The following is a 22,356-nucleotide window of genomic DNA, read 5'->3' as shown; positions in this document are numbered from 1 at the left end:
GATGGCTATTTCCTTTACCTTAGAGGAAAAACAAAATAATATCTTCTACTTTGCCTAGAGGAAATATAATTTCATGGACTACTTGTTATATCAAATTTTTAGCTAAGTTTTGTCTCCCTGCGAAAATTGGGCAAATTCCTTCTCAAAATCACATGTTTTAACTAGGAAGAACCTGAGACACTATGGCATCAACACTTGTAAGAAAAGAAATAGCAGGAGAATGAAGATTATATTTAAAAAATGGTATTAGTAGTGGTAAACAAGCATATAATCCCTCCCAGGTAGTAACAATAACTTTATGCAGGAGAGTGAAAGAAGAAGCATAGGCGATCAGGTTCGATCACGGTTGGAGAAAAATTGAGGCGTTTGTTGGCTCCAAGACAGTGATACAGGTATATACATGTGCTCTGCTTACTTGATCATACAGAAGATTTTCATATAAGAGTTACGTTTCAAGTTGCTGAACCTTTTCATATAAGTTTGCTTCCAAGGAGTTGTTCTCTGTCTGGTCCAATTCTGAAGAAATAAAAAGTGAATAGTTTGTTTGTTCCCTGTGTGGTCACTCTATTTTTTGAGTACTGACATTAGTTATGTTTGTTAGCAGCAAGATATTTAAATGAAGCTTGTTCTTTTTCAACTGTTCAACTGATGCCATGAAACTGAATATAGTAGTTGAAAACCCTTTTTTTCTTTTCTTGAAGGCAGCTCACATAAGTTGAGCTACAAGTGAACAACTTGTTGCTATTAGATCTGGAATGGAAGCTCACATAAGTTGAGCTGATTTTTGTCCATATGAAAGCAGAGGACCATATGGTCTGTGGCCTTTTCATCCATATGAAAGTAGAGGCACATTGTGGTGCTAGTTTGCTGGGTTTTGTCTCCGACCATCGTGTCGTGATGAATTTGCAGGTACCCCGAGAGGCCCTTGAGTTTGTCGGAATGTCGATTAACTTCCGTTCCGGAAAATTCGGGTACTCCGTATGTCCTATTTTCAGCAAAGGTCATGCTGAAATTTTCCGTGAATTTTAGCATGACTTTGCTAAAAATAGGACATATGGGGTACTTGCGATAATGCATGGGCCGGGGTATCTTAGTACTTAATTAAGTAGGATCAACTGCCCCTTTATTCTTCCTGCATTAAACCATAGGTGGCAATAGAGCCAAGTGATTAGGCCCAACTTAGAATTCTCCTTAGCATCGATAAACCCTAGATGATAAACCCAACATAGGTGGCAATAGAGCCAAGTGATTAGTGCCTAGTGATTAGGCCCAACCTAGGGTGCCTCGGCATTGATAAACCCTAAATGATGAAAACTTAACTTGGCTGCCCCGGATGCCTCGGTGTCGATGAGAATCTAAATGATGTACGCTTAGGCTTTTAGGGTGCCTCGGCGTCGATAAACCCTAAATGATGAAAGCTTAGGCTTTTAGGGTGCCTAGGTGTCGACAAACCCTAAATGATGAGACCATGATCTTGTTCCTTGACAATAACCAACTTTTTGACCAAACTTTTTTCCTATTTAGAGCGAAACATGGCCCACAACGATGAGGCCGGTGGTTCGGGCGGTAAGCAATTCTGGGAGCTGTCCCAGGAGATGGAGGAACAACCTCACCACTATGAGGACGCCGCGGAAGACACCGATCCTGATTACACAACCCCTAGTGGCGTCGGGGATGACACCACTGATGGTGCCGCCGAGGATACCACCACTGATGATGGCGGCGCACACACAAATGGCAGCCAACCGAAGAAGCAAAGGAAGGATTGGCGCCCGAATGTGCTCCGCACCCTCAAGGAGGAATTCACTCAAGTGGACTCCGACGGGAATCCAACGGAGCCCAAACATATAGTCAAGGGGTACTCGCTTCAGCTCGGGTGCATTCTCCGGAGCACCGTCTCGATCAACACCGAGAACCTTAGGCATAAGGACCGAGGGAATTTGCACAACCTCCTCTTCACGAAGCTGCACGAACGATACAAGTTCCCCGCCGAATTTGAAAACACACGCCTCTCAGGGAATAAAGTGAACAGTGCCGCCCTCACGAAGATGAGCACGGCCCTGTCTACTTGGAAAAGCGCGGTGAAGAGAATGATTGATAAAGGTGATAGTTATGAGAAGATCAAGGTGAAATATCCTTTGATGAGCGAAGATGAGTACAAGGAGTTCAAGATCAAGTGCGAGAGCAGTGCAACCTCCGAATCAAGTCAGTGGGGGAAAGAAATGCGGGAGTTGAACTTAGGGGAACACAAACTCGGTCCCGGCGGTTACAGAGTGGCGGAGCCTATATGGGACAAGGAGGACGCGAAGCGTGCCAAGCAAGGCCTACCACCCCGCTTCGAGAAATACAGCAGTGACAAGCAGACCAGGAACTATGTCAGGGCCCGGTACAAGGAGGACCCGATAACAAAGGAGCTTACCACGGATCCGAAGACTAGGGCGCTTGAGCTTCTTCTGGTAAGGAATACACCCCCGCGTAATTAGCTCCATATGGTTGCACTCTAATTAATCCCCAATATTTCTAAATGGTTCACGTTCCTTTCGCAGGACACTGAAAGCAGTAGCGCGGGGTTGTCTAAGAGCTCCCCTTTCGACACCCCTTTAAATAGGGCGTTGAACGTAATGAAAAACAAGGATAAGCTCACTAAGCCGACATCAGTTGGTCGTGTGGCCGGCAAAGGCTTGTCCACAAAATGGGGGTCATACTATACCGCTGGTGTGCGGAAGGAGAAAAAGACCAGCTCGGAAAGCCAGACACGCGAGGTTGAAGAACTCAAGGCACAAGTGGCGCAGATTCTGGAGCTTGTCCAAGAGCAAGTGCAACAACAACTTGGAACGACGCTCAACGCCATGGTGCCTACGTTGATTCATGGGCTGACGACGTGGATTGTGGGCGGCCAACAGGGGCCTCCCCCGGTTCCCAGCTTCATGGCCAGCAACTCGCACAGCGCGCAGGCGGCGCCATTGGTGTCTCCGGCGGCGCCATTGGTGTGTCCGGTGGCGGCGCCATTGGTGTCTCCGGCAGAGGCGGTATTCGTGTCTCCGGCGCCGGCACGGGCATTGGAGCTTAATGCACCTGGGTGTACGCCGGTCGGCACCTCACCAGCAAGCGGCCCCTCCGTCAGTTGCACGCCCGCCGTTGGCGGTGCCTCGACATTAGACGAGCTCGACGGCATCACGGTAACCAAGCCTCTCGGCCGATGACTTCATCTCCTTGCCTTTGACTGGGCATCCCTGACGCCCTGTACATGTTTTCGCAGGGCACTGCCGACGTTCCTTGCACTCTTCTGCACTTCGTGGGCGCCGAGTTGGTCGATGTCGCCAAGGGAAGAATCATTCAACCGGGCAACCCCATGTTCCACGGTAATCCGATGCCACCCACAATGTATAGGGTTGAAGTGGTTCGGGTGCTGCCAGGCTGCGACGAGCTATTACCTCCGATTCGACCCGCTGGGGCCAACGAAGAAGATGAGATGACCCTCAGCACCTGCGTAAACTGGCCCCTGCTTTGGCCGAAGAGCCAGATTCGTTTGGGGGCGGGGGACACCACTCCACAGACAAGACCGCCAGTCGTGCCGGCGCCAAGCCATGGCAAGAACGCCGCAACGCTACCGGACCTGCCGGACATCCCTATGGCACAGATCCGGACAGCCCTATGGCACAGGATCCGGACGGCGATGACAATGACGATGGTACATTTACCAAAGTTGATAAGTACTTTGCCGAACATGGGTACGCTGACGAGTTCTGCAGGCCTCTTTCTCAAGAACCCAACTAAGACGACCGCGATCTAGCTGGTACGGCGGAGAAATCCAATTGCAATAGGCGTCGTCTGGCGTTCAGTTCTCAGGACACGCCTCCAGCTCCCGCCTTCACCGAGCCTCAGATAGCTGAGGTGCGAAATATTATCAGCCCCAACACGCTCAAGAAGGCGGTCTGTGAGCAGAACTCGGTCCCATTATAGGAGATCAAGAAGAAGGGATGGAAACGAAAGACTAACAAGGGCGCCGGTGCGAGCCAGCCGGCACCGAGTTCGATCTATGCTCAGGACGGGCCACCTTCACCTAAGGATATCTCGAGGAGGGTGCATGTGGCGAGTAGGGCGATGCTACCGCCAAATATGCTGAATGCTGCAACCGGTGCTATGCGGAGTCTGCACGATAGTGTTCTTTCTTTGGAGAAGCAGCGTCTCAGAGAGAAGGATGTGGCATACCCGGTTTTCGTGGCCAAGGTGCCAGAGGGCAAGGGCTTTGTGGATGGCGACATCGGGGGTACGATCGTCCTGCAGTTTGATGACATCTTTGCTATGTTTAACCTTCATCCGCTGCACTACACCTTCGTTCGGCTGTTTTCGCTGAGTATGGAGATGCGGATCATTAGAGACAAGACCTCGGACATCGTGATAGTCGACCTCTTCTACATGCGTGCCAAGCACTTGAGCAGCGCTGGGGACCGCAAAGTTGCGAGTTCACACCTCGAAGGCGTCATTCTGGCAAACCCAGATAAGGATAACTTCCTTGTGACTTACTTTCCTGAGTAAGTCATCCCTTAACCGCCCCGTAACATATGATTTCTTAGATTTCGATCTTTCTTTTTTTTCTAACATTCCGTGGTCTGTGCAGTGACACACATTGCACACTCATCCTCTTAAGCCCGAAATATTCCATGGCCACGTATTTAGACCCGAACCGTAACTCCAAGATAGACTACACAAATTTCAAGAAAGTTCTTGATGATGTTCTCCCCGCCTACGCCAAATCTGGAGGCACCTTCACCAGGGCAGTTCGTAAGTACGGCAAGCACATGTTCTCACACAATACGAAGTTCTGCTGCATCAAGCAGCCGCCTGGCGGTTAGAAGGATGCCTACTACGCCCTCCATCACATGCGGGTGATCGTAAGGGACCATCATCAACTTCTGCTACCAGATAATCTCAAAGATTGGGCCGCGAGCTTGTCGGCAGTTCAGGGCGCGGACCTCAGACAAGAATTCTTTCGCATCCAGTCGGAGTTTGCGGACATCATCCATCAAGATGTCCTTCATACCTCGGGGCAGTTCTTCCTTAGATATCAACCGTCCAACAGTGAGATAGATGAAATGCTACAAATGCAGGGTGACAATGACCGCGATTTCATGACCATCACGACAAATGGCGGCTTCATCCACGTTCCTGTCCGATGAGTCGAGTCGAAAGTAGTGATGTGTAGTTCTGAAACATTGATTGGCTCATGTTGTAATTATACTTTAATGAATTCGTATGTCTCTTTGGTTTGGACAGTCGTTCAACTTAGATGTAATCGATGCTATTTATTAGTAGGACCATGAATCGTGCTATTAATGTCTTGCTTTTCTCTTCCGATCCTTTTGTTGCATACTTACATATTGCTTATGTATTGTCTATTGTTTGGCTTGTGCATAGAGATGCCGTCGTATGTCGTGTACAAGGGTAAGGTTCCCGGAGTCTACGACGACTGGGAGGAGTGTCGGAGACAGGTTCACCGTTTCAGCGGTAATAGTTACAAAGGGTACACCACTAGGGCGGAGGCCGAATCTAGATACGCCCGCTATCTAGCGAGAGAGAGGAGGGAGCGTTGGAGGAACCGGATGAAGACCAGTTTGATCGCGATGATGCTCATCGTGATGACCACAGCTCTCTTCTATGTGATGGTAGTTTAGATGATCGATATCGACTTGTAATGTGAAGACAAACTCGATACTCGCAGTCTTGAGACTTGTAATGTTTTATCTTTGTTCGGTCTTTTGAATTCGGAGACTAATATGATGAATTGTATTCGGAGACTAATCTTCTATTGTATTCGATGAATCTGATGTTGCTGTGTGCTGCTGTCTATATTCTGTCTAATAATATATTTTATATTCTATCTAATAATATATTTTGTAACCTGCGCAAAAATCAGAAAAGGAAAAAAACCAAATATTCATACTAATGGCGCATCAATAGAGAATGCGCCATTAGTATGACAAAGCCATGCTTACGTATGGCCCCCCGGGAGGCACACTAATGGCGCATGCTGTTACATACTAATGGCGCACTAGTTGGTGCGCCATTAGTATACCAGATACTAATGGCGCACCTGTGGTGCGCCATTAGTAAGATATACTAGTGGCGTGCTACTAATGGCGCACTGGTAATGCGCCATTAGTAGGCAAAACCAGTGTGTCATTAGTAGGCCTTTTCCTAGTAGTGTCTGACCTCTCTCAACTTCTTGATGTCCTCCTCCGTGACGGAGGAAGGCATCCACCGACCTTCAAGGTTGGATCCGGACATAGTTGAAGGTCCGAAGTGCCTAAACCTGAGATTTGGGTGTTGGAACTAGAGGCGAGAGGCGGATTCAATTAAGACCGAGAGGAAAAAGCCTTGTCCCCTTTATAAAGAGGGTGAATATCAAGCGTCCTCCTCGTGGCCGTTTGGGACTTGCCTTCGATCGAGGAGATATACCAACGGGCACGATTGGGTTACCCACGTCTGTATTGATGAGAATCCCGTAATAAGGGGACACAATCTCTGCTTTGACAAGACGTTCCAAGGAAATCGCCTCGCAAAACGCACTAAGGTGGGACAGTAAAAAACGATTCAAATAAAGGCTTGGTTGTGGTGTGATGTCACGCTACAGAATACGTCAGCAGATTAGATTTGTGGAAATGTTACTCTCTCCCTATACGGTGGTATGTGGAACTTGTTTTGCAGAGTCGGACACGATACTCATGTTCAAAATCTTCTCTAAAGTATTCGGAGGAGGAACCCGCCTTGAAATGTCGAAGACAATCTGCGCGCCGGACTCGTCGTCATTGAAGCCTGGTTCAGGGGCTACTGAGGGAGTCCTGGATTAGGGGGTATCCGGATAGCCGGACTATAACCATTGGCCGGACTCTTGGACTATGAAGATACAAGATTGAAGACTTCGTCCCGTGTCGGATGGGACTTTCCTTGACATGGAAGGCAAGCTTGGCAATACGGATATGTAGATCTCCTCCCATTGTAACCGACTCTGTGTAACCCTAGCCCCCTCCGATCTCTATATAAACCGGAGGGTTTAGTCCGTAGGACACAATAACAACAATCATACCATAGGCTAGCTTCTAGGGTTTAGCCTCTCTGGTCTCGTGGTAGATCTACTCTTGTACCACCCATATCATCAATAATAATCAAGCAGGAGTAGGGTTTTACCTCCATCGAGAGGGCCCGAACCTGGGTAAAAACATCGTGTCCCTTGCCTCCTGTTACCATCCGCCTAGACGCACAGTTCGGGACCCCCTACCCGAGATCTGCCGGTTTTGACACCGACAGTGGGTATTCGAAGTCGTGAGACCTCTAGTTGGCAATCACCGGCGGTTGGGGGCATTCATTGGCCGGTGGGGTGGGGATCCCCAGAGAAAAAGATCGGCGGGGGGGGGGGGCTAGAGGGATGGCCGGTGCGGCGGCGGAATGGCGGTGGGGAGTGGTTTCGGGGAGGGCGGGCCGGCCGCGGGCGGCGGGGGCTGGTGGTTCGGCCGGTGGTGGCTGGCGGCTCAGGGGGGTGGAGTTTGATGATAAACTGGAGGCCCTTGATTTATCCAACGGCTGGAAAATCTAATGACCAAAGATGAAAAAGTCAGTTGACTGACGTGTAGCCTCACCCCGCGCGTACACATGCACGCACGCAAGACACGCACGCATGTAGGCATGCAACACTGACACGTACACACGCACGCATGCTGGCGTGCAACACTGACACGTACACATGCACTCACGAACACACGCACATACGCACCCATGCATGCAACACTGAAACGTACCCTTGCATGCACGCAACACTCGCACGCCTGCATGCACACAGCACACGATGCAAGACACACGCTCAACCTATACATGCATGCACCCTTTGTTAAGGACATGGATTGTTATGGGTATTAATCAATCTTATCTGTGATAAGCAGAACATTGATGTTTGCAGCGGTCTTTATGAATCACAACGTATCGAACGGGCTATCAACATAGTGATAGTGGGCTTATCTACATGAAAAAGGTGACATCACACTCAATGAACAATCATCGATTTATGAAATGCCCGCTTCTGACCGCCCTGGCCCACCAAAGGTTCCTCTATTGTGCGCTGCCTGCGTTGGGTCACTGACATGCAGGCTATGCACCCAAAGAGCCCACACGTCAGTGGAAGAATAGCGCGGTGTCCTAGGTCAGAGTCGAGGGTGCCACACGCGGCACGCCCGGCTGAACACGCCTCCGTGCCGCATTCAAACGCCTCCATGAAACCCGCCCGTGTGGAAGCCGAGAAACCCACTCTGGACACACGTCCGTTCATGACCGAGCCAGCGTTAAACGCAACGCCGGCCGAGCTCCTCCCGTCCACCATCTATTTAATCTCCTATTTAAATGAGGCCAAATGGCGGCCAAGAATCACACACCTCCGCCGCTCCCCTATCTCATCCACCATTTTGTCCACTCTTACAATGGCTTACGAAGAGTAGTTATTCCGCATCCAAGCCGGCTGGGTAGCCCGCCGGATACGAGCTATGCAGCTCGCTGATCCACCTCCCTCCCCTCGCCCGACGGAGCCAGTTGCCACCCCAAGCCGGCGCGTGGTTCAGCAGCTCGCCGCTCCAGGCCAGCTCGACGAGGAGCGGCGCATGGGCGTCATTGCTGCTGTCCACGCCGCCGCCTCATACCGCATCTCCCGTTTCTGTGGCCGAGACTCCCATGCCGGCGGCCGCGCCATGCAAGCAGCGACAGAAGCCGGGTGTGTGGAGAGCGACGAGTCGGTGGCCAGCGCCTCCGCGTCCGCCGCCATCATTGAGGAGAAGTAGAACACGGGAGGATGTTGCCGCTTGGGTCCCATGAAGGCCACCGCGGAGGCGACGCCGGCGTACACAGCAGGTGTCTTGCCGGATCCTTTTGTTGCGAGGACCTTCGTCGACCCTGCATGGGCTCCACGAAAGAGGGTAATGTTAGGATGAACTCGAGCCGGTGCCGGCCATGGCGAAGTAGTGGCCGGTGATGAACTCGAACCGGTGCCGGCCACCATCATCTTCGGCACCAGCCAATGATATCAGTTGGGCAGTGGGGAAGCGAGCCGTCCTTTGCGCTGAAGCATATACCTCCGGGGCTCCCGGTAGTCCGGTGATCGTGCTGCCGGACATGAGGAACACAAATCGATCGGCGGGCGACCATTTAGGCCAGGTATTATATACCTGTGCTGTCCAGAACTAGCATCGCGTAGTTCATTTGAATGTAATGAAATCTGTCATGTTTGTATGAAAATCCGGTATTTATATGATTTCCGTCATTTTTTATATGAAATATCAGTTTGTCTACGTGTTTGCGTGAATTTCGTCCGGTTGGTTGAGTTGTTGTCATAATGTGTGTGGCTACGGTTGGATGGCGTAATTTGCGGGTCGCCGGTTGGTCTGCGGGCGGCTCGGGCAGCATTGTGGGACAAAAAAACACAGCTTGTGCGAGCTCGTCTCCAACGTGCGCGCTGGAGGATGCATGACAGCATGAGCACCCGAGCCATTCCTCCTTCATCGGTGGCAAAGGCACCGGTGGACAAAAGGGTCGCCAATATTTTGGCTACCCCGGGCAAGATCCAAACAGCCCCTCCCAATAGATTCAAATCCCTCGTTCGCTGTGGAATTCTGCCATGTGTTGTTTTCATGGACTAGCAAGATGCCCGTGCATTGCACGGAACATCAAGATGCATTTTTTTACAAACTCCCGCATGCATGCAAGGGATAATTAATGTCCTCCTTTGCTAGTACCATGAGGCAAACACCATTAATATTGCATCGATTAGTGTTAGTGGCCTTGTATATCTGCAAATTGTAATTTTGATAGTGGCCCCTTGTATATAAAAATGGAGGGAGAAAGATGAGAGATAAGGTGAGGAGGAGTGCGGCGTGGTGGTGACTGGTGGTCGGACTGGGCGGAGGCATGGGGATGGACGACGCATTATGTCTAGGTTTGTATCTCGCTCACACACACCCACATAGGTGGGGGACGTGCACGAAGAGAAAAGGTGCACGCACCGCGCACGTACTCCCGTCTCTTTCCCAACCACACCCGCGCGGGTACACGGTGGAGCTCATTTCTGTACGAAAAAGGTAGCCCACGTGGTAATTTGGCACGCGTACTGGTTGTCCACTTGGTGGAGGGAGGATCGTATACCATGGGTGAACAAAAAAATTGCGACTTGACGCGTTATGTTAATTAAAAAAGAGGCAAACCATGTGGGGCCTACCTTAGAGGCAAGGCTCTATACACTGGAGTACTTTTGATGTGTCCCGTCAACTCGCAGAACGAGGAGAAGCTTGCTTAGTACGTCGTCTCCCCCACCCACGGGCGCAGTGGCTCACAGGATGAGGTGAAGCTTGCTTACGAGTAGTAGTAGTACTACTACTACTACTGTACGCCTTTACGTACGTACGTACAGCGGCCAGGGTGCAAGAAAGAAAATACGGCCCCGTATGTGTACATACGGGCGGGGTCTCAAATGCCTACTCGCACATACGTACGGCCAGGGCTCATATACATGCCTGGGTCGGAACGGAGAAACAGCGTTGTCGTCGTGTTCATTGGGAGGCAACGGAATGCATCATGTTCATGGGGAGGCAACGAAATGTGTCGTGTTCATCGGGAGGCAACGGAACACGTGGGAGCCAACCGGCTGGGTCGGAATGGAATGTGTGGTCGTGTTCATCGGGAGGGCTTGGACGGAACAGGCGATGGAAACGAGGCCTGGCGTACCGTACAACGGAGGAATCGGACCTCCTACGTTTGGAACGGGATCCTATTGATCGGGAGGGGTCTGGCGTACCACAAAACCGAGGAAACGGACCTCCTATGGTCGAAACGGGGGTCCTATTGATCAGGAGGGATGTGGCGTACCGCAAAACGGACGAAGCGGACTTGTGTTGGAGCGCTACGGTCGAAACGGGGGTCCTGTTCATCGGGAGGGGTGTGGCGTACCGCAAAACGGGACTCCACGGGATATTGTTCATCTCCACCGTCAACCTTCTCCAGCCTCCATGGGCTACCGTCGACCTCCTCCAGCCTCCACGGGCTCCTGTTCATCCAGCCTCCACCGCACGCTACTCCACCGGCTACTGTCAACCACCCCTCCACTGTCTACTGTTCATCCAGCCCTCCACTCCATGGGGTCCTGTTCAACCACCCCTCCACGGGCACCCCTCCATCGTCTACTATTTATCCAACCCTCCACACCACAGGGTCCTGTTCAACCACCCCTACACGGGCACCCCTCCATCGTCTACTGTTCATCCAGCCCTCCACCACACCACGGGGTCTTGTTCATCCAGAGGCAACACCACCGCTCACTGTTCATCCAAACCCCCCCTGCAACGCTCACTGTTCATCCCAAAGGTAGCATCGATCGGCTTCAGTTAGTAGCAGTAGCGAAGGAATCGCTTGATTGGGTTCAGTTAACAGCCATCGATTGATTGCTCGGGTTCAGTAACGCCTAGCCTGCAATGCAATCGCTCGTGTTCAGTTAGAGCCCAACGCCTCGCTCGGGTTCAGTTAGAGCCAACACCTCGCACACACGCGCGTACGTGTACGAGAGAAACGCGCATCGCTCAGCCCCCGACCTCCCACCGTAACGGGAACTCCCTGAAATTTTCCTCACCCTCGCTTCTACCACGATTTTTTCCGTCATGGACGGCCCAAAGAATGTCATGCAGCTGCATCTCCGGCCCGCCCAGGACGAAAAGCCCATTTTCTGTCATGTTTTTTGTCATAGAAGTAGGAGCCCACCACATCTATGATGATATCGGGTTTTGTCACAATTATCGTCATAGAAGTGTCATATGTATGACAGAAAAAAATTTCGTTCGGCCCAAAATGTCACGGATGTGTCTTTTTTTGTAGTGTAGATTGGTTCCGCCAAGGTTCCGCCTCGTGGCGGCGGCGTTTCGTCCCGTGAGCTAGCTTATGATTTTTTTCAAGGTAAAAAGACCTCATATAGCATAAGATGGGCACCGGAGGCCTGCCAGGGGGGCCACAGGCAGGGGGCGCGCCCAGGGGGTAGGGCACGCCCCCCACCCTCGTGGGTGGTGGGTGGCCCCCCTGTGGTACTTCCTTCGCCCAATATTTTTTATATTCTGAAACGTGCTCCCGTGAAGTTTCAGGACTTTTGGAGTTGTGCAGAATAGGTCTCTAATATTTGCTCCTTTTCCATCCCAGAATTCCAGCTGCCGGCATTCCCCCTCTTCATGTAAACCTTGTAAAATAAGAGAGAATAGGCATAAGTATTGTGACATAATGTGTAATAACAGCTCATAATGCAATAAATATCGATATAAAAGCATGATGCAAAATGGACGTATCAACTCCCCCAAGCTTAGACCTCGCTTGCCCTCAAGAGGAAGCTGATACTGAAAAATATGTCCACATGTTTAGAGACAGAGGTGTCGATAAAATAAAATACGGACATGAGAGCATCATGATCATTCTTAGAACAGCAACACACACACACAGATATATATATATATATATATATATATATATATATATATATATATATATTGTCATATGATCTCTTATGCTAAAGTAACAATTCATTCATAGTTCCAAGTATGAATCATAAACTTCATTGAAAACTAACAAACTATAATCTCAGCCATTGAAGCAATTGCAATTTATCATAACATCGGAAAGAGTCAATATAAGAGCTTTTCAGCAAGTCCACATACTCAACTATCATTTAGTCTTTCACAATTGCTAACACTCACGCAATACTTATGGGTATGAAGTTTTAATCGGACATAGAGAAAGATAGGGGCTTATAGTTTTGCCTCCCAACCTTTTACCTCAAGGGTAATGTCAACAATAATAGTTCATGAAAACTCACATCCCATTGGTTATATATATCAGGATCTTTCCAACACATTGTGCTTGCCAAAGGATAAAATGTAAAAAGGAAAGGTGAAGATCACCATGACTTTTGTATGAAGTATAAGACAAGAATAAAAGATAGGCCCTTCACAGAGGGAAGCAGAGGTTGTCATGTGCTTTTATGGTTGGATGTACGAAACCTTAATGCAAAAGAACATCAATTTATATTGCCACTTGTGACCTTTATTATGCAGTCCGTTGCTTTTACTTCTTCCACATCACAGGATCGTATAAAGCTTATTTTCTCCGCACTAATAAATCGTACATATTTAGAGAGCAATTTTTATTGCTTGCAACAATGACAACTTACTTGAAGGATCTTACTCAATCCATAGGTAGATATGGTGGACTCTCAGGGCAAAACTGGTTTTAAGGATATTTGGAAGCACAAGTAGTATCTCTACTTGGTGCAAAGAATTTGGCTAGCATGAGAGGGAAAGGCAAGCTCAACATGTTGGATGATCCATGACAATATAATTTATTTCAGATGTAAGAAAACATAACCCATTATGTTGTCTTCCTTGTCCAACATCAACTCTTTAGCATGTCATATTTTAATGAGTGCTCATAATCATAAAAGATGTCCAAGATAGTATATTTATATGTGAAGACCTCTCTTTATTTATTACTTCCTATTACTTGCAACGATGACCAAAACTATGTTTGTCAACTCTCAACAACTTTTATTCATCATACTCTTTATATGTGAAGTCATTACTCTCCATAAGATCCATATGATCTCTTTATTTATTTTTATTCTTCCTCTTTTCTTTTATTTTTATTCCCACAAGATCATAGCAAGATGGCAAAGCCCTTGACTCAACACTAATCTTTATTATATATAGCTCACGGACTCGATTACATAGAAGAACCATAAAGCAAAACTCAAAACTAGATCATACTAAAACTTTATTCTACTAGATCAAGATATTACCAAAAGGATCGAACTAAGAAAAACGGTAAAGATAAAAAGGTGTGATGGTGATACGATACGGTGGCACTCCACCAAGCTTGGCAGTTGCCAAGGGGAGTGCACATACCCATGTGTTTATGCCTCCTTCCTCAGAGGTGGCGATGATGGAGTTGTTGATGATGTAGGATTGTCGTCCATCTTCCAAGGCATAGCCTCACCATCATAGAATGATGATCTAGTCTCCGGGATCCTCAAATATGCAGCCAAACTCATCCTCTTGAATCTATATTCATACTCACACAGTTTTGGTTTTGCAGGTCATAGATCTGGGCTTGGAGATGCTCGATTTTCTGATAAAGCTTGAAGATGGTCTCCCTAATGTTCCTGGCATCTTGCTTGGTGTTGTTGGTGAACTCCGTGATCATTATGTGGTTGGCGTCTAGTCCACGCTCCACCATCTCCTGGCACTTGAAAACTTGTTGCTCCATTGCCTCGAGTCTTGTCTCCACGCTTCCGGTCCTCCTTGATCCCTCAACATCATGGATGTGCATCAACCCCTCACGCATCTCAATGGTTTGAGGGTGTTGCAGCACCTCTGTGAGGTAGGGGTTGATGACCTTCTCGGAGAACTTGTCCTTGGGGGCACTTGGAGATGTCATGGCAATCTAGATCTGTCAGAAAAACAGCTCAAAACAAAGACAGAAGATATTTGCGTGATACGGTGGTCAAAACCTTCAGGAGATTATATAATGAATTTTTACCGACCAAAAGAAGTATCGTGCAATAAAACGGAGTCCGGAGAGCACACGCGGTGCCCACGAGACAGGGGGCGCGCCCTCCACCCTCGTGGACGCCTCGTGTCCTTCTCGGGCTGCTTCTTATTTTCCTATTTTCTTAAATATTCCAAAACAGAGAAAAAATGCTATTAGAACTGTTTTGGAGTCGGTTTACTTACCGTACCTCATACCTCTTCCTTTCCGGAGTCTAGAACATTCTGGAAAGTGTCCCTTATGTATTCCTCCGGGGTTACGGTTTCAATAACATTAGTTTCAACATTTATGGGATTACTTGAGATATAATGTTTGATTCTTTGACCGTTCACACTTTAAAGTTGTTGATTTTTATGGCACCGGAACGATAGACCTCCTCGATGACATAAGGACCTTCCCATTTAGAGAGGAGTTTTCCTGCAAAAAATATTAAATGAGTTGTATAGCAAAACATAATCACCTACATTAAACTCACGCTTTTGTATCCTTTTGTCATGCCATCTTTTAACCTTTTCTTTAAACAGTTTGGCATTCTCATAAGCCTAGGTTCTCCATTCATCAAGTGAGCTAATGTCAAAAAGCCTCTTCTCACCGGCAAGTTTGAAATCATAATTGAGCTCTTTAATGGCCCAATATGCCTTATGTTCTAGTTCAAGAGGTAAGTGACAAGCTTTTCCATAAACCATTTTATACGGAGACATACCCATAGGATTTTTATATGCAGTTCTATAAGCCCATAATGCATCATCAAGTTTCTTTGACCAATTCTTTCTAGATCTATTAACAGTCTTTTGCAAAATTAATTTAAGCTCTCTATTACTTAATTCTACTTGACCACTAGACTGTGGATGATATGGAGATGCAATTCTATGATTAACATCATACTTAGCAAGCATTTTACGAAAAGCACCATCAATAAAATGTGAACCACCATCAGTCATTAAGTATCTAGGGACTCCAAACCTTAGAAAAATAACTCATTTAAGCATCTTAATAGAGGTGTTATGATCAGCACCACTAGTTGGAATAGCTTCTACCCACTTAGTAATGTAATCAACAGCAACTAAAATATGTGTATACCCATTAGAGGAAGGAAACGGTCCCATATAATCAAAGCCCCAAACATCAAATGGTTCAATACCAAGTGAATAATTCATAGGCATTTCTTGACGTCTACTAATATTGCCTATTCTTTGACATTCATCACAAGACAAGACAAACTTACGGGCATCCTTGAAGAGAGTAGGCAAATAAAAACCGGATGGCAATACCTTATGTGCAGTTCTATCTTCGGCATGGTGTCCTCCATAAGCCTCGGAGTGACACTTGCGTAGGATCTGTTCCTATTCATGCTCAGGTACACAATGTCTAATAACACCATCTACTCCTTCTTTATAAAGGTGTGGGTCGTCCAAGAAGTAATTTCTTAAATCATAGAAAAACTTTTTTCTTTTGTTGGTATGTGAAACTAGGTGGTATAAATTTAGCAACAATGTAATTGGCATAATCAGCATACCATGGAGCAGTATGAGAAGCATTTATGACAGTTAATTGTTCATCAGGAAAGCTATCATCAATAGGTAGTGGGTCATCAAGAACATTTTCTAACCTAGACAAGTTGTCTGTCACGGGGTTCTCAGCTCCCTTTCTATCAATAATATGCAAATCAAATTCTTGAAGCAAGAGAACCCATCTAATAAGTCCAGGTTTAGCATCTTTCTTTTCCATAAGATATTTAATAGCAGCATGATTAGTGTGAACAGTACTTTAGAATCAACAATATAAGGTCTGAACTTATCACAAGCAAATACAACCGCTAAAAATTCTTTTTCAGTAGTAGCATACTTTCTCTGGACATTGTCCAGAGTCTTACTAGCATATTGGATAACATTAAATTTCTTCTCAACCCTTTGTCCTAAAACAGCCCCTACAGCATAATCACTAGCATCACACATAATTTCAAAGGGTAAATTCCAATCAGGTGGCTGAACAATAGGTGCAGAAATGAAAGATTTCTGAAGTATTTCAAATGCTTCTACACAATCATCATCAAAGACAAAAGGAACATCTTTTTGTAAGAGATCAGTCAGAGGCCTAGAAATTTTCGAGAAGTCTTTAATGAACCTCCTATAAAAACCGGCATGACCAAGGAAACTTCTTATACCTTTGCTGTCCTTAGGACACGGCATCTTTTCAATAGCATCAACTTTAGCTTTATCAACTTCAATACCTCTTTCGGAAATTTTATGTCCCAAGACAATACCTTCATTAACCATAAAGTGGCACTTCTCCCAATTCAAGACAAGATTAGTTTCTTCACATCTCTGCAAAACTCGATCAAGGTTGCTTAAGCAATCATCAAAGGAAGTTCCATATACAGAAAAATCATCCATGAATACCTCAACAATCTTTTCACAAAAGTCAGAGAATATAGTAGTAATACATCTTTGAAAGGTAGCAGGTGCATTTCATAAACCAGAAGGCATACATCTATAAGCAAAGGTACCAAAAGGGCAAGTAAAAGTGGTCTTTTCTAGATCCTCTTTTGACATAGGTATTTCAGAGAAACCAGAATAACCATCAAGAAAGCAAAAATGTGTATGTTTGGATAGTCTTTCTAGCATTTGGTCAATAAAAGGTAAAGGGTAGTGATCCTTTTTAGTAGCTTTATTTAATTTGCGGAAATCAATTACCATTCTATAACATGTAACAATTCTTTGTGGGATCGGTTCATCTTTATCATTAGGAACAACAGTAATACCTCTCTTCTTAGGGACACAATGGACAGGACTTACCCACTGACTATCAGCAACGGGATAAATTATATCTGCCTCCAGAAGCTTTAGTATTTCTTTTCTTACCACTTCTTTCATCTTAGGATTTAACCGTCATTGGTGATCAACAACCGGTTTTGCATCTTTCTCCAATTTTATTTTGTGCTGGCATAGAGTGGGACTAATGCCCTTAAGATCATCAAGAGTATATCCAATAGCAGCATGGTGCTTCTTCAGAGTTCTCAATAATTTCTTTTCTTCATGCTCTAAAAGGTTAGCACTAATAATAACAGGATATATCTCTTTCTCATCAAGATAAGCATATTTAAGAGTATCAGGTAAAGGTTTAAGCTCAAACATGTGGTCACCCTTGGGTGGAGGGGGATCAACTAAAATCTCAACAGGCAAGTTGTGTTTCAAAATAGGTCCATGTTTAAAGAATACTTCATCTATTTCCCTTCTTTCATTCATAAACATATCATTTCCATGGTCGAGAAAATATTGTTCTAAAGGATCATTAGGAGGCACAACAATAGAAGCAAGACCAATAATTTCATATTTACTAGGCAATTCTTTATCATGGGGTTGTCTATGAAATTTAACAAAATTAAAATCATGAGACATATCCCCCAAACCAATAGTAACAACATCCTTTTTGCAATATATCCTAGCATTAAGAGTATTCAAGAAAGGTCTACCAAATATAATGGGACAAAAGTTATCTTGTGGGGAATCAAGAACAAGATAATCAGCATGATATTTGACTTTCCCACACAAGACTTCAACATCTCTAATAATCCCAACTGGTGAAATAGTGTCTCTATTGGCAAGCTTAATTGTAACATCAATTTCCTCTATCTCGGCAGGTGCAATATCATGCATAATTTCTTTGTATAAGGAATGAGGTATTGCACTTGCACTAGCACCCGTATCACATAAGCCATGATAGCAATGATCTCCTATTTTAACAAAAATAACAGGCATGCCTACAACAGGTCTATGTTTATTTTTAGTATCAAGTCTAGCAATTCTAGCAGCTTCATTACAGAAGTAAATAACATGCCCATCAATATTATCAGCCAAGAGATCTCTAACTATAGCTATATTAGATTCAACTTTAATTTGCTCAGTGGGTGTAGGTGTTCTAGTGTTACTCTTACGAACCACAGTTGAAGTTGTAGCATGATCCTTTATTCTAACAGGGAAAGGTGGTTTCTCAATATAAGCAGTAGGAACAATAGGATCAACATTATAAGTGATAGTCTTTTCTTCAACTTTAATAGGTTCAACTAATTTTACTTCAATTGGAGGATTATATTTAAACCGCTTCTCCTTGGGGAGATCAACATGAGTAGCAAAGGATTCACAAAAAGAAGCTACTATCTCAGAGTCAAGTCCATATTTAGTGCTAAATTCACGGAAAGCATCGGTATCCATAAAATATTTAACACAATAAAACTTAGGTGTTATAACTGACTCCTTAACTTCGTCGAGATCCCAATCTTCAGAGTTGGGTTTAATTCTTTCCAATAAATCCCATTTGAATTCAATAGTCTTCATCATAAAAGAGCCAGTACAAGAAGTATCGAGCATGGAGCGATTATCGAGAGAAAGCCGAGCATAAAATTTTGAGTAATAATTTCTCTTGAGAGCTCATGATTGGGGCATGAATACAACATTGACTTAAGCCTCCCCCAAGTTTGAGAGATGCTTTCTCCTTTGCGAGGCCCAAAATTATATATATAATTACGATCATGATGAACCAGATGCATAGGATAAAACTTCTGATGAAATTCCAATTTCAATCGGTTGTAGTTCCATGATCCCATATCATCACATAGCCTAAACCATGGCAATGCCTTTCATTTCAAAGATAAAGGGAAGACCGTCTTCTTAATAACACCCTCGGGCATACCTGCAAGCTAAAATAATCCACAAACTTCATCCACATAGATTAGGTGCAAATCGGGATGCAATGTTCCATCTCCTGTAAAAGGATTAGCTAGCGGTTGCTCTATCATACCCGAAGCAATTTTAAAGTAAACATTTTCAGTAGGTTCAGTAGGTTGAGGAGCAACTCTTTGCTCTACTGGTTGGGGTGAAGATACCCCGAACAAGCCCCTCAAAGGATTATGTTCCATAGTAACAAGTGACAATAAATTTCAGCACACTATATAAATTTTTCCTTACCAAATTCCACTCACCAAAGGCGCTTCACTCCCCGGCAACGGCGCCAGAAAAGAGTCTTCATGACCCACAAGTATAGGGGATCTATCGTAGTCCTTTCGATAAGTAAGAGTGTCGAACCCAACGAGGAGTAGAAGGAAATGATAAGCAATTTTCAGTAAGGTATTCCCTGCAAGCACTGAAATTATCGATAACAGATAGTTTTGTGATAAGGTAATTTGTAACGGGTAACAAGTAATGAAAGTAAATAAGGTGCAGCAAGATGGCCCAATCCTTTTTGTAGCAACGGACAAGCCTGGACAAACTCTTATATAAAGGAAAGCGCTCCCGAGGACACATGGGAATTATCGTCAAGCTAGTTTTCATCACGTTCATATGATTCGCGTTCGGTACTTTGATAATTTGATATGTGGGTGGACCGGTTCTTGGGTACTACCCTTCCTTGGATAAGCATCCCACTTATGATTAACCCCTCTTACAAGCATCCGCAACTACAAAAGAAGTATTAAGGTAAACCTAACCATAGCATGAAACATATGGATCCAAATCAGCCCCTTACGAAGCAACTCATAAACTAGGGTTTAAGCTTCTATCACTCTAGCAACCCATCATCTACTTATTACTTCACAATGCCTTCCCCTAGGCCCAAACAATGGTGAAGTGTCATGTAGTCGACGTTCACATGACACCACTAGAGGAGAGACAACATACATCTCATCAAAATATCAAACGAATACTAAATTCACATGACTACTTATAGCAAGACTTCTCCCATGTCCTCAGGAACAAACGTAACTACTCACAAATCATATTCATGTTCATAATCATATAGGTATTAATATGCATAAAGGATCTGAACATATGATCTTCCACTGAATAAACCAACTAGCATCAACTACAAGGAGTAATCAACACTACTAACAACCCACAGGTACCAATCTGAGGTTTTGAGACAAAGCTTGGATACAAAAGATGAACTAGGGTTTGAGAGGAGATGGTGCTGGTGAAGATGTTGATGGATATTGACCCCCTCCCGATGAGAGGATCGATGGTGATGACGATGGTGATGATTTCCCCCTCCCAGAGGGGAGTTTCCTGGGCAGAACAGCTCTGTCGGAGCCCTAGATTGGTTCTCCCAAGGTTCCGCCTCGTGGCGGCTGATAACCCACAAGTATAGGGGATCGCAACAGTTATTGAGGGTAGAGTATTCAACCCAAATTTATTGATTCGACACAAGGGGAGCCAAAGAATATTCTCAAGTATTAGCAGCTGAGTTGTCAATTCAACCACACCTGGAAACTTAATATCTGCAGCAAAGTATTTAGTAGCAAAGTAATATGATAGTAGTGGTAGCGATAGCAAAAGGTAACGGTAACAAAAGTAGTGTTTTTGGTATTTTGTAATGATGATAGCAATAGCAACGGAAAAGTAAATAAGCGAAGAACAGTATATGGAAAGCTCATAGGCAATGGATCGGTGATAGAGAATTATGCCGGATGTGGTTCATCATGTAACAGTCATAACCTAGGGTGACACAGAACTAGCTCCAATTCATCAATGTAATGTAGGCATGTAATCCGAATATAGTCATACATGCTTATGGAAAAGAACTTGCATGACATCTTTTGTCCTACCCTCCCATGGCAGCGGGGTCCTAGCGGAAACTAAGGGATATTAAGGCCTCCTTTTAATAGAGTACCGGAACAAAGCATTAACACATAGTGAATACATGAACTCCTCTAACTACGGTCATCACCGGTAAGTATCCCGATTATTGTCACTTCGGGGTTAATGGATCATAACACACAATAGGTGACTATAGACTTGCAAGATAGGATCAAGAACTCTCATATATTGATGAAAACATAATAGGTTCAGATCTGAAATCATGGCACTCGGGCCCTAGTGACAAGCATTAAGCATAGAAAAGTCATAGCAACATCAATCTCAGAACATAGTGGATACTAGGGATCAAACCCTAACAAAACTAACTCGATTACATGATAAATCTCATCCAACCCATCACCGTCCAGCAAGCCTACGATGGAATTACTCATGCACGGCGGTGAGCATCATGAAATTGGTGATGGAGGATGGTTGATGATGACGATGGCAACGGATTCCCCTCTCCGGAGCCCCGAACGGACTCCAGATCAGCCCTCCCGAGAGGTTTTAGGGCTTGGCGGCGGCTCTGTATCGTAAAACGCGATGAATCCTTCTCTCTTATTTTTTTTTCTCCCGAAAGCAAATATATAGAGTTGGAGTTGAGGTCGGAGGAGCTCCAGGGGCCCCGCGAGGTAGGGGGCGCGCCCCCCACCCTCGTGGACAGGTGGTGAGCCCCTGGTCTTCATCTTTTGCAAGGATTTTTTATTATTTCCGAATAGATGTTCCGTGAAGTTTCAGGTCATTCCGAGAACTTTTGTTTCTGCACATAAATAACACCATAGCAATTCTGCTGAAAACAGCGTCAGTCCGGGTTAGTTCCATTCAAATCATGCAAGTTAGAGTCCAAAACAAGGGCAAAAGTGTTTGGAAAAGTAGATACGACGGAGACGTATCAGCAGCGGAGTTTCGTCCTGTGAGCTAGCTTATGATTTTTTTTCCAGGGCAAAAGACCTCATATAGCAGAAGATGGGCACCAGAGGCCTGCCAGGGGGGCCACGAGGCAGGGGGCGCGCCAAGGGGGGTAGGGCGCGCCCCCCACCCTCGTGGATGGTGGGTGACCCCCCTCTACTTCCTTCGCCCAATATTTTTTATATATTCTGAAACGTGCTCCCGTGAAGTTTCA

This window comes from Triticum aestivum, chromosome 1A, assembly GCF_018294505.1.
Source record: "Triticum aestivum cultivar Chinese Spring chromosome 1A, IWGSC CS RefSeq v2.1, whole genome shotgun sequence".
NCBI lineage: Eukaryota > Viridiplantae > Streptophyta > Magnoliopsida > Poales > Poaceae > Triticum > Triticum aestivum.
Note: the sequence above shows the minus strand (reverse complement) of the source record.